The 12,371-nt window shown below is 44.2% G+C and overlaps 1 pseudogene; it reads right to left on the reverse strand.

The window, feature by feature from the left end:
• Window positions 1–767, reverse strand: part of LOC102238951 — a 1,453-nt pseudogene extending 686 nt beyond the window's left edge.
• Window positions 768–12,371: the final 11,604 nt, after the last annotated feature.

Here is a 12,371-nt window from a genome sequence, read left to right on the forward strand (position 1 = left end):
TGTGGAAGAGCCACACTCAAGGGGCCAAAGAGCCGCATGTGGCTCGCCAGCCGCGGTTTGCCTAGGTCATCCTGGGTCTCTGAGTGCAGAGATTCTCGGGGGAGGTAGGTCTGGAAGCTCCGATCATGCTGGACACAAACAATTGCAAACTGTGTTCCAAGGCAACGTCCAGAACATTATGAAATCCAGTGATGCTTACGGCTTTCGCCAAGGACAGGTTTGCTTCTCCCACTGCGCTGAGCAAAGTGCTATAATGAATCAACCAGGTGATGCAGTGGTTTACCACGGTCTCTCAAAGATTCTTGTAATTCAGAATGTCAGAATAAATAAATGAGCCGCTATGGAATGCGGGATTGGAGGGTTTCCTTATGTCAGACAAAATTACATTGTCCTTCCCAAATTGTTTCCTTAACAAGTTAGCAAGCCCACTCCAAGCTGGCCAGGAGCCCCTGTAGTTAAGACCCGTGGCCGGTCTGTTTCAGAGAAAGAGGCAGAGTGGAAGTTGGCATCTCCTTGAATGTGCCACGGGAGGTGCCCAGGACGCGGCCGGGCAGGGCAGCTGTCCCACAGCCGCAGGCTGGGCTCTGCAGCATCTGGCCCACAACTCACTGCAGCGTCTTAATGACCGCCGTTTTCTCTTCAAATACCCTGGTGGAGAATTCGGGGACCACGGGGGTGCAGCAGAATCCCACGTGCAGCGACGCCCCCAGCAGCACTGCCCATCTCCGTGTGGGCACCAGCAGGGTAGGGCAGCTTCCAAAGGGCATTCCCCTAAACAGAAACTGGGCCCTATCGTTAGATTTTTTTTAAAATATATTTTTATTGATTTTAGAGACTCGTTAGATTTTTTTAAAAAATATATTTTTATTGATTTTAGAGATGAAGGGAGAGGGAGAGATCGAGAGAGAAACATCAATGATGAATCATTGACTGGCTGCCCCCTGCACACCCCACACCTGGGATCCAGCCCACAACCCAGGCATGTGCTCTCACCAGGAATGGAACTGTGACCTCCTGGTTCATAGGTCAATGCTCAACCACTGAGCTATGCTGGCCAGGGCTCTTGTTAGATTTTTTTAAAGCCAATTTTTAAATGCTCTTTGTGTTTTAGTGGTACTGAGCTTTGTGATATATGTTGCAAATGTTTTGTCAGTTGTCTTTTGAATTTGTTTACAGTGTTTTTTTGGTCATGAACATTTTTAAATGTTTATATATAGTCAAATATATTTGTATTTACTGATATTGCTTTTATTGCCTCTGGATGTTGAATCATTGTTAGAAAGCCTTTCCTTACACTAGGTTAATGAAGGATTCAACCATGTTTTCGTCTAGTACCTGTATGGTTTCATTATTCCATTTGGCTGCCTAATCCATTGGAGCTTATTCTCACTGTATGAAATATGCTGTATGAATGTATGAAGTATGCATTTAATTTTGTCTTTTACAATTGGCTACTCATCTCAGCCATCTATCTCAACATCTTTTATTAAAAAATCTTTATTTTGCCCTAGTGATTTGAGATGCCACCTTTATCATGTGCTAAATTTTCATATATACTTGAGTCTATTTTAAGGCTCTATTCTATACATCTGTTTTTCTTTTCTCTTGCAAGTACTTTTCTTTATCAGTGTGGAGGAAAACTATTTTGACTTCTGTCACTGTAGACTAATTTTGGCTGTCTTTGATCTTCACATAAATGGAACTATATTTTGTGTCTGACTTTTTTCATTTAATCTTTTATCTGTGAGGCGCATCCATGTAGTAGGAGGTATCAGTAGCTTGTTTATCTTCATTGCTGTGTAGTATGCTTTTGTATGCATACGCCACACCTTCTTTATTCATTCTTCTGTTGTTAGATACGTGGGTGGCTTCCAGTTTGAGCTGATCATAGGATAAGGGCATGCTTAACTTCAGTAGATACTACCAAATGGTGTTTCAAAGTGTTTGCACCAATTTATCCTCCTACCAGCAATGTATGAGATCTCCAGTTGCTCCACAGTTTTATCAGTGCTTGATATTGTCAGTTTTTTTAATTGTTTCAAAAGAAAAGAAAGAAAAAGAAAAACCTTGAATGAGATACATTTTTCTTCCTCTTGAGACTCCGGAGCCATTTCCAAAGTAAGGAACACCCCTGAAAGAAAACAAACAAACCACAGTAGGCCCCATTTCCAACACCTAACAAGTTACTGGTGACAGTTATGAATAATTCAGTTTTATAGAAAAGTGTAAAAACATGGCTATTAGCCTAGACTCAGTGTAGCAGTTTACTGCCTATTCATACGTCATTTCCTCGCTTCTTTGCCAGCAGGACCTCAGTTTTGTTCCGTACCCCTCCTTCAAGGATGGTGAGCCTATCTCCAGCTCAGGGGGATCCTGATTAATTTAAGCTAATCATGGTTTTCCTGTTCCTGTCACAAGCAATTAGCTGAGGGATGAACTTGTGACCCAGGTCCAGCCAATGAGAAATGAGGGAAGGACTGTGGGGAGAGGAGGGCTCCTCAGGAATGAGAGTCCAGAGGAAATGGTTCTTTTCGCCTCTGCTGTGGCATATCTGGATGCGATGCATGGAAAGGCAGCAGCCATCTGACTCCAGGCTGAAAATGAAAGAATCACATGATATGGTGGTGGAGCCTTCACTGGAGGTCCCGGAATCTGTCCTGTCCACGTTTCTGCGAAGTAATAGTCACTAATTGCTTAAGACCATGGGAGCTGCTTTTTCTGTTACTGGCCACTGTAAACTAATAACCCGGGACTGTATTAGAACAACAAAGGGGAACATTGCTCTTACTCATGCCTTATAAATATGTAGAGCAACCTCCTGCTTGTTCTAGACGAGTGGTTCTCAATCATTTGCATGCATTCGAATCACCTGGAAGGCTAATTACAACAGGTTAGTGCAGTGGTTCTCAACCTTGGCTGCACATTAGAATCACCTGGGAATCTTTTTAAAATCCCGATTTCTAAGGCCCAGAAATCAGGATTTTAAAAAGATTCCCAGGTGATTCTAATGTGCAGCCAACGTTGAGAACCAATGGGTTAGTGGAATCTACTACGAGAGTTTCGGATTCAATAGATCTGGATTAGGGCCAAGAATTTGCATTTCCCCAAGTGATGCTGATGCTGCTGGCCCAGGGACCATATTTAGAAAACCAGTGTTCTAGAATAGAGACACCGTCTTATTGTACTTATCAACATGCTTTAAAAAAACACATAGCCCTAACCGGTTTGGCTCAGTGGAGAGAGCGTCGGCCTGTGGACTGAAGGGTCCCAGGTTTGATTCCGGTCAAGGGCATGTACCTTGGTTGCAGGCACATCCCCAGTAGAGGATGTGCAGGAGGCAGCTGATCGATGTTTCTCTCTCATCGACATTTCTAACTCTCTATCCCTCTCCCTTCCTCTCTGTAAAAAAATCAATAAAATATATTTTTTTAAAAAGAAACTATATAGGAGAGAAGGCAGTGGTATTAAAAAAATTTAAAAAACACATATATTGTATGGACTTCATTTTCATGTTGATGGCTACAAATCTTTATCATCATTTTGAGTGACTACTTAGTGTTATATTGTGTGAATATACCAGAATTTGCAAAACATGTTACTAACAGTAGGACTTCCGTTATTTGGGAGGTTTGTATTATTACATTAATATGAATAATCCTGCCATAATATCACTTTCTAGCAAACCTGACTCTTCAGTAATTTCCCTAAGGTAAAAGTCTAGCAGCAGAATTGCTAATCAGATGGGGATACTTGGATTTTTTTCTGTTTTGTATTATCTCTATAATCCCTCTAATCTCTACTCCCAGACACGTGGTCCTTAGGTTTCAGTATTTTGCCAGAGGAATTTTGGTTGATCCTGCTCAGCAGGCCATGGCCTTGGCCGTTGGCCTTGTGGTGGTTTTTCTTTCATATTGAGTTGAGCACAAAAGGCCAAGGCTAGTCCATTCCTAAGAGTTCATTTAGTCACTTTAATAGGGGAAGTGAATGGATGCCTGAGAGCTGCTTAAGTCTGTGTCCTCTCTAACATGAGAATTTGAGCATGCGTCCTACCTTTCTCATAGTTTTATTTGAAAATAAAGAAAGCCACCTCCTCTGTGCCCCAGAAATCAATGCTTGCATTTGGATGTCACTTGTCGGTTGTCTCAGATATAAAAGAAGGGGAAAAGCTGGGTGGAGTCACCCCTGTAGCCTGACCAGAGAGCACTGGTTTTCAGCAGTACCTGCCCTTCTAAGTTAGAGGAGCACCTTCCCTTAAGCCAGGGCACTTAGTATCACTCCAGGGAAGAATGTTCATCAGAAGGAAGCTCACCAGCAAAACGCAGATGAGACCTGATTATTACTGCTCTTGGCTTGAATTCTTCAGAAAGGGGCAAAGATTGAGGCACCTAATACATTTTCATTTTAAGTACATAAGTTTATTTCCCTCTCACTTAAGAACCCATGATGACTGGTCCAGTACTGGCATGGCAGTTCAGCCATCAATGATTTGTAGACTCCCAAATTGTTTGAATTGCTACTACTTCTCAGCCAGTGGGGAGTGGGGTGATGGAGAGAGAGAAAAAGAAGGGAGTCAGGAGGGTGAGATGGAGGTGTAAACTAAATTTTTTTTTAAGGAAAAGACCTTGGTATTTGTATATACTATGTCTGCTCACATCCCATTGGCCAGAACTTAGTGGAATAGCTACACCCAGCTCCCAGGGTTTGGTCTCTAGCTGTGCAGCCATGTGTAAGGCACTAAAACATTGATTTAGGAGGTTGTGGTGATGGGGAAAAGCCAGGTCAGGAAAGAAAGAAGCACTGAGATGCTTTGCATTATGAGCCAGTCATGAAGAGCCATGTGAACCACGTACCAGGCTTGTTGGCTTTGCACACAGTACTTTTCTGCAAGGGGTACAGGAGGCCACATGCCTGGAAACAGTCCATGGATGAGGAAAAGGAAGGGGAAGTTATCTGTTCCTCTTCCCGCCCAGCCCCATTTCCCACTGGCCAAGGTTTACCCTCATGGGGACTGAATTCTGCTCTCACCTTTTGTAGAAGCCAACCCCTTGGCATCTTCTCAGAAGCGATCCCCTCTCCGGAAGTGAAAGAATGACCCTGTGTGAAGGAGGCACCAGCCAGGAGAGAGCAAGGGCAGTAGGATAATCTGAGAAGGTGTATAAGACCTCTGTTTGAATACAATACTTAATGTCATTTTGAGAAGAAAATACAAGGGACATTGTTGTAAACTGCTCTAACCAGAGTCTGTCTCTCCAAGTTCTGAGCCTGTTGCTTGGCACCTTACAAAATGAGCTGTTTGATCAGAAGGTGGGAGGGGGAGGAAGCCTCTCTTTACCTGTGGCCAAGAACTCTCCTAACAGAAGGATGCGTTTGTCAGGCATCTCAGAAACCTGAAGGGTGACTTCCTTTCCCTGCTCTCTCCTCACTGGATGTCAGTTAGGATGCTATGAGTGGTTGTTCTTCCTCCTATCCATCATTCTCCCTCCCTCTCTCCCTTCCTCCCTCCCTCCCTCTCACTCTACCTTTTATCCATCTAAAAGGACATTTATGTGTGATTTATTTTTGTTTTGTTAAAAAGGGTAAACTCTGTCATGGCATTTAAAAATCAAACAAACAAGCAATGTGCAAATTGACTGTTCCAAATGGCATAGAACATGGACAGCTAGGCAACCAAATCTATATATATATAAGCCTAAGTGACAGTTACGACCGAACAACTGAAACGACCGGTCAACCAGTTGCTATGATGCACACTGACCACCAGGGGACAGACGCTCAATGCAGGAGCTGCCCCCTGATGGTCAGTGTGCTCCCACAGTGGGAGCGATGCTCAGCCAGAAGCTGGGCTCACAGCTGGTGAGTGCAGTTGTGGAGGCAGGAGCCTGTCCCGCCTCTGTGATAGTGCTACCGGGCAGCGCCAGGCACAGTGGGGCAGGGATGAGTGGCAGCGGAGCTGCGCCCAGCCCTGGCTGGGACTCCTCCCCGGCTGACTGTCAGTTTTGGCTGATGTGGGGATCTGGCTGAAACTGGCAGTCAGACATTCCCCAAGGGGTCTCAGATTACGAGATGGCGCAGGCCAGGCTGAGGGACCCCACCCGTGCATGAATCCGTGCACCGGGCCTCTTAATACATAATTAGTTAATTCATAATTTAGATTGTCTTTGACTGAGCTTGACATGTTTGTTTACTGTGAATCTGTGAATTTAGAAATACAACCAAATCAAATCATAACTAAAAGACTTGTCTCCCATGAAAAACAGGCTCAGTGAATTTTAAAACATCTAACTCTGCTTTCAAAGAGTCTTTAAAACCAGAAATATGATCAGATTCACACAAATGCTCTGAAAGGGACATCATGCTTAGTGTTAAGCTCACTTCTTCTAGAATTTGAAGGCCTGAAATTCAGTATCCCAGTGACCGTGGGCATGTTACCTATGATTTAGACTCTGAGTTTTGTTTTCTGTGCAATGGGGATTATAACAGCATCTAGTATTCTAAAAGCATCTGTTATTATACTAGTATCTACCTCACAGGGATGATGTGAGAGTGAAATTAGATAAAGTGTCAAGCTCCTGGCTCATAATATGCTCAATAAGTGGCAGAAGCTATCGCCTGTGTTGTCATTATCATTGCTATCTTATTGTATGGTTCACTCTTGTTCCGTTTGCTGACATATTGTTCCATATTGTTGGCATTTGGGGGTTTTAGTGACCCTGCATTTCAGCAAAGGGATAATGGCAGTTTAAGGTATGAGGTCTTTCAAGGGTGGTGCTTGCCCTGTCAACTCTTCCATCCTTGGTTTGCCACTTCCTTTCAGTGTCACCTTGGCTCTTAAAGCAAAGGGCAAGTGTGGTTGCCTCCAGTGTACTTCCCAGGGTCCTGTGACAAGGCCTTATAAATAGTGCCTGGGGTTGTTGGACTCTAGGTCTCACCTGCACACTGAAATATTCTTTGTCCATTGAAACTTTCTGATGCTCTGGTTCAAAAGGATTACATCTAACATTCAGATTCCACTCTTCATGTTACTTAAAACAAAAACAAACAAACAAAGAAACCTCCCTCCTCATGTTAACAGAGCGTTACTTAAAACAAAAACAAACAAAGAAACCTCCCTCCTCATGTTAACAGAGGACAATAATCCTGTGGGATTGCTAATTGCTGGAAGACATCATTAATCTATTTGATTACATTGGGCCTAGGGGATTTGTCAGTTATAAAGTCTGTTTGTTCATTGGTTTTAACAGAAACCAAGGCTTATCCCATAAATTCTGCAGCTGTGGAACTAAGAACATAGGGCTCTCCCTTCAAATTTTGGAGCACAGATCACTGCCATGGCTTTTAAACACGCCCCCCCCCCCGCCGCCCCATTTCAGGATAGATGTGTTACAGAATGAGTGGGTGTCCCACAAAGTAAAGCATCATATTTTCTTGACTTGGCAATTCTTAACTGCAAAGACAATGATTCATTTGGTCAATTGACTTCCAAATGAGAAGGAAAAAAGAAAACAGCGTTAGGAAGATTCGCCCATAGACTCTCCTTTACCATTTCACCAGCAAGCCTACTTTTATAAAACTACTGGGTTCCAGAGTTAGCATAATTGGATTTAACCCTTCTAGCTCTTGACTCAAAAAAGACGAAAGTGAAACCAGAGTGAGTCCCGTGCAAAAGATCATGGGAAGGGGGGAAGATGAGGTTTGAGAAGTAGGCAGTTGTGGACAAATGACCAAATTACATCTCTGATGCCTCCTCTTGACTCAGTTCCTCTCCCTCCCTCCAGTCCAACCACACTGGTCTCCTTACAATTCCTCAAATAGATTTCCATCTAGAACATATGGCCCATGATGGTAAGAACCTCTTTTGACTTGCTCACCAATCTATTCCCAGCTCCTGGAAGACACTCTGGTAGTTAGTGGGGTCAGATGATTTGGGTGGCATTTCCAACACTATATGACCTTGGCATATTCACCTATCTTTTGAGCCTTATTCCCTGATCTGTAAAATGAGAGTAATGATACCTACCTCACAGAGCATTTGTGAGGATCTTTGCAACAATGATCTTGAAAATATTTTTAGCATGTTAATTGATTATTACCTAGAGGAGAGATGCCTGGGTTTCCTAATGGACCTTGATAAGAGAATGAATGAATGAAATTTCATGATACTGGTGAGGGGAACTCATCATTTGAAACAGATAAGATTTAAGATGCTCATTCCACAGAAAAAGAAAAGTATGAACTTAATACCTCAAGAAACTACATCAATTGACTGTACAGATTCTAGATTGGAAGAGCAGGAAAGTCTGTCAGGGGACAGTCAAGTGATTTTTAGACTTGACTGTCTGAAGTCCTGCTGTCTTCTCGGAGGCCCCCTTGGTGTCTCATTTTGGTAGGGGCCACAGCGAAGAAAGGGGAGGCTGAGTGAACAGGAATCATGCCCCTCCTCCCTTAATTCAGTCTGATTAACTCCATTTTTGTGCTTTTCACATTGTTTCAGAAGCAGGTGATTTATTGCTCCCTCCTCATCCCCCAATTCTTCCTTCCTGCACCTTGATGTTGTGTGTAGTGGCAATGGGCCCACCTTCAAGCTATCGAGTATGTTCATCCATGGACAATTCTGTCCCTCAGTCTTGCTGGCAGCTATGGGTTGGCACATGACCCAGTGTTGGCCCATGAAAATGAGAAGTCCTTGACGCTAAAGTTTTGTGAAACGTTGACTTCCTTATTAAAAAGGGACACATGTGGCTGGTGTTGACCTTCCCCTTCTTCCTTCCTCCTTCCATCACAGCATCATCATGTGCGCCACTACTGTGCAGCAGTAAGCTTGTGGCCGTGTGGCATGATATGAATGCCTGGAATCACAGCAACTGAATTGACTCCATGAGGCCACGGAACCAATTCCAGCGACCATCTGGCTCCAGACTCCTTGCCATGTGAGGAAGGGAACCCATTATTGTCTAATTACTTCAACTGTTTGTTTTTACCTGCATCCACAAAAAAACCCCACAAAAAACAAACAAACCAAAAACAGCATTTTTAACAGACATACACATATTGTGCTTCCAGATAAGATTTTGTTTAGCTCAAGGATCTGAGATAACATGATCTTGTCCCATCTTCTCATCTCAAAGATAAAGAAACAGTTTTAATTGTCTATTGCAGTGGTTCACAACCTTGGCTGCACATTAGAATCACCTGGGAATCTTTTTAAAATCCTGATTTCTGGGTCTCATCCTCTGGAAATTCTGTTTCTTTGTTATGGGGTGGGGCCACAACATTAGTAACAAAGAAACAGAATTTCCGGAGGATGAGGCCCAGAAATCAGGATTTTAAAAAGATTCCCAGGTGATTCTAATGTGCAGCCAAGGTTGAGAACCACCGTCTTATAAGAACTCTTGTGATTATATTGGTCCCACCTGGATAATCCAGGATACTCTCCCCATCTGAAGATCCTCAACTTAACTACACCTGCAAAGCCTCTTTTGCCACATCCTATGTAATCCTATATAATAAAAGGCTAATATGCAAATCTCTGTAAAAATCAATAAAATATTTTTTTAAAAAAAGATTCCCAGGTGATTCTAATGTGCAGCCAAGGTTGAGAACCTTGTCACATAACAAACTACCTCAAAACTTAGTGGCCTAAACAACAAACTTTCAAAAAAAATCTCTTATAATTTGTGAGCTGATTGGGCTCAGCTGGAAAGGTCTGCTCCGGGACATCTGGGGGCTCAACAGGCCAATTTGTCTGATGTCTCTGTCCCTCCCTGTCATTGCAGAGCCCCCATGGCCTCTCTGTGTAAACTTCTCCATCTGGTTCCTTAGCCAGGTGTCTGGATTCTTACATGGCACTGCAGGCCATAGAAACAGAACCACCAGGCCTTCCTAAAGGTTAGGCCTGAATCAGGCAGAATTTCACATTTGTATGTTATACCAGTTCAACTGTGTCAGGGGGCCATTTACTAGTAGATTCAAGAGCAGAGGACTACACGAAGGTGAATATCGGATGGTGCGCTCTATTGAGGGGCAGACATAGCAGATTGCCTCCTACAGAAACGGAGACCCAGACTGTGAACGCTAGCTGTCTAAGCTTCTAACGGCATGACTACGTAATTTAGAAGCTTAACGAAGGGATGAGAGCTCCATTGTGTGATGGAGGGCATTGGGGGAAGGAGAGAAGGCACTTAGCCCTGGCCCAGGGTTTTTCAATCTCAACATTCTTGACATTGGGGGCCAGTTTAACCCTTTGTTGGTGGGGGCTGTCTTGTGCGTTGTTGGATTCTCAGCAGCATCGTTGACCTCTTACCCACGAGATGCCAATGCCACCTCCCCTCCTGTTGTAAGGATGAAACTTGTCTCCAGACATTGCCAAATGTCCCCCAACACTGGAATTGGTACCAGAACCTGTACTCTCTCTACATGTATTTTCCCATTCATTTGGAGAGTGATTGAATATTTTAAGCAAGAAGAAAGAATTTAAAATAATTTTGAGTTACACTTGGATAGGGAAAGAGTCGACCTGGTCACTGCCAACTCCAGGCTTGTCATTGGCCCCTCTAGATTAGGAGGGGCATATCCGTGAGTCCCCTCGCCTGCCTTGCTCACCGCTGTGCTCACAGTGCAGGGAAAGTGCATGGCATGGGTGGGTGCTCATGATATGTTTGTTGAATGAGTGGGAAGTCTGTGCTGCAAGGCAAAGCACTTGAACATGCACAGCCAGGCGAGTGGGTGAGAGGTGAACATTGTTGAAGTCACCGCAGTTGGTGCTCTTGGTGCCCTGCCCAGTTCCCACGTACTGAGAGGGGCGGCCATCCTCCAGGGGCTGCGAGTGCTGGCTTAATCCAGGTGAGAGCTGATGATGACTTGGACCAGGGCATTGTCAGTGGAAGTGTTAGAAGTGATTAGATTCTGGATTCTATTGTTTATATAATCTTACTTTCTGTAGGCTGTGATGGTTTGACATCTTATATTAAAATAACAACAACAACAAAAACAAAAAGCACCTTTCTGGTCCTGGCCAGTGAGGTGCAGTTGGTTGGAGCATTGCCCTATACCCAGAAAAGTTGTGTGTTCCGTTCCCGGTCAGGGCACATGCCTAGGTTGTGGGTTCAATCCCTGGTCAGTGTGGATATAGCAGGCAGCAAATCAATGTTTCTCTCTCTTTCTCTCCCTCTCCCTTTCTCTCTCTCTAGAATCAATAAAAACATATCATCTGATGAGAATTTTTAAAAAGTTAAAAAAACCCACACCTTTCTGGTTGGAGAGCTATTGCTTGTTTTGCAAGCATGTCAAACTCATGACCCGCTGGCCACAAATTTGACATGCTTGTCTTAGGGTAATGAATTCTTTGAGATAAGAAAGGGCTCAGTGTGCCTTGGGTATGAACTGATCCAGAGCCACACCTCTTCGCCCAACAGGCCCTTGCAGCTCAGGAGGCAATATTCCTCTGCCTTAACCGCCCCACGGCCAGGTACCTGGCAACGAGGGACCACCTGTATAGTTTGAAGCCTAAAAAATTATTCAAACTGTTTACCCTTCCCCACCTTTCAAAGGCTCTAAGTGTGCCCCTCCCTCCTGTCTTCAGCCTCCTGGCAGGGCCTGGTGCCCCTCATTGGCCCTCGTGCTCCTAGGACCTGTGACTGCACTAACCTTGTTTTTCCAGCCTCTCCCGTGTCTCTTTTTGTGGCCACCCCCGACTGACCATCACATAGAAGAACACAGACCACGGGCCCATGTTGGGGGTAGAGCCAACAGGATTTCCTGGTGGATAGGATGTAGGGAGGGAGATAAAGCGAGCAGGCAAGGATGGACCCAAGGTTTTTGGCTGGAGCAGCTGGCGAGAGGAGGTGGAAATTTGCTGACACACGGAAGGTCACCTGTGGAACCGGCCAGGGTGGAGTGAGTGGAGGAACAGGAGCGCAGCTTTGGCCTCGTTGATTTCAACATTTCTATTAGACATCCGACAGAAGACATTGGGGAGGTAGTTGAGTAAGCGAGCCTGGACTTCAGGAGAAAGGTCTGGGCTAGAGGTATAATTTGGGAGTTATTGGCATATAGATGTTTAAAGCCGTGAACCGGAAAAACAGTCGCTAAGGGAGTGAGTGCTTAGAGAAGAGCAGGGGACCAAGGACAGGACCCAGAACTGAGCACCAGGATCGCCACACTTTAACGTTAAAGGCTTGTCCCAATGGTTCTCTAAGGTTCATTTCCATGATCTTATTCCACAATCCTCAAGAGGCTAACACGTTTCTCAGTCTTTCCCCAAATCTACAAATTCAATGTATTTCCTTTCAGTTATTCATCATTTGAATCAAATTGTTATCATTCACCACAACATAAGGACGTGAAATACCACTTGCTCTTCTATCTCCTTCCCT

The sequence above is a fragment of the Myotis brandtii genome, unplaced genomic scaffold (genome assembly GCF_000412655.1).
Source record: "Myotis brandtii unplaced genomic scaffold, ASM41265v1 scaffold140, whole genome shotgun sequence".
In the NCBI taxonomy this organism is placed as follows: domain Eukaryota; kingdom Metazoa; phylum Chordata; class Mammalia; order Chiroptera; family Vespertilionidae; genus Myotis; species Myotis brandtii.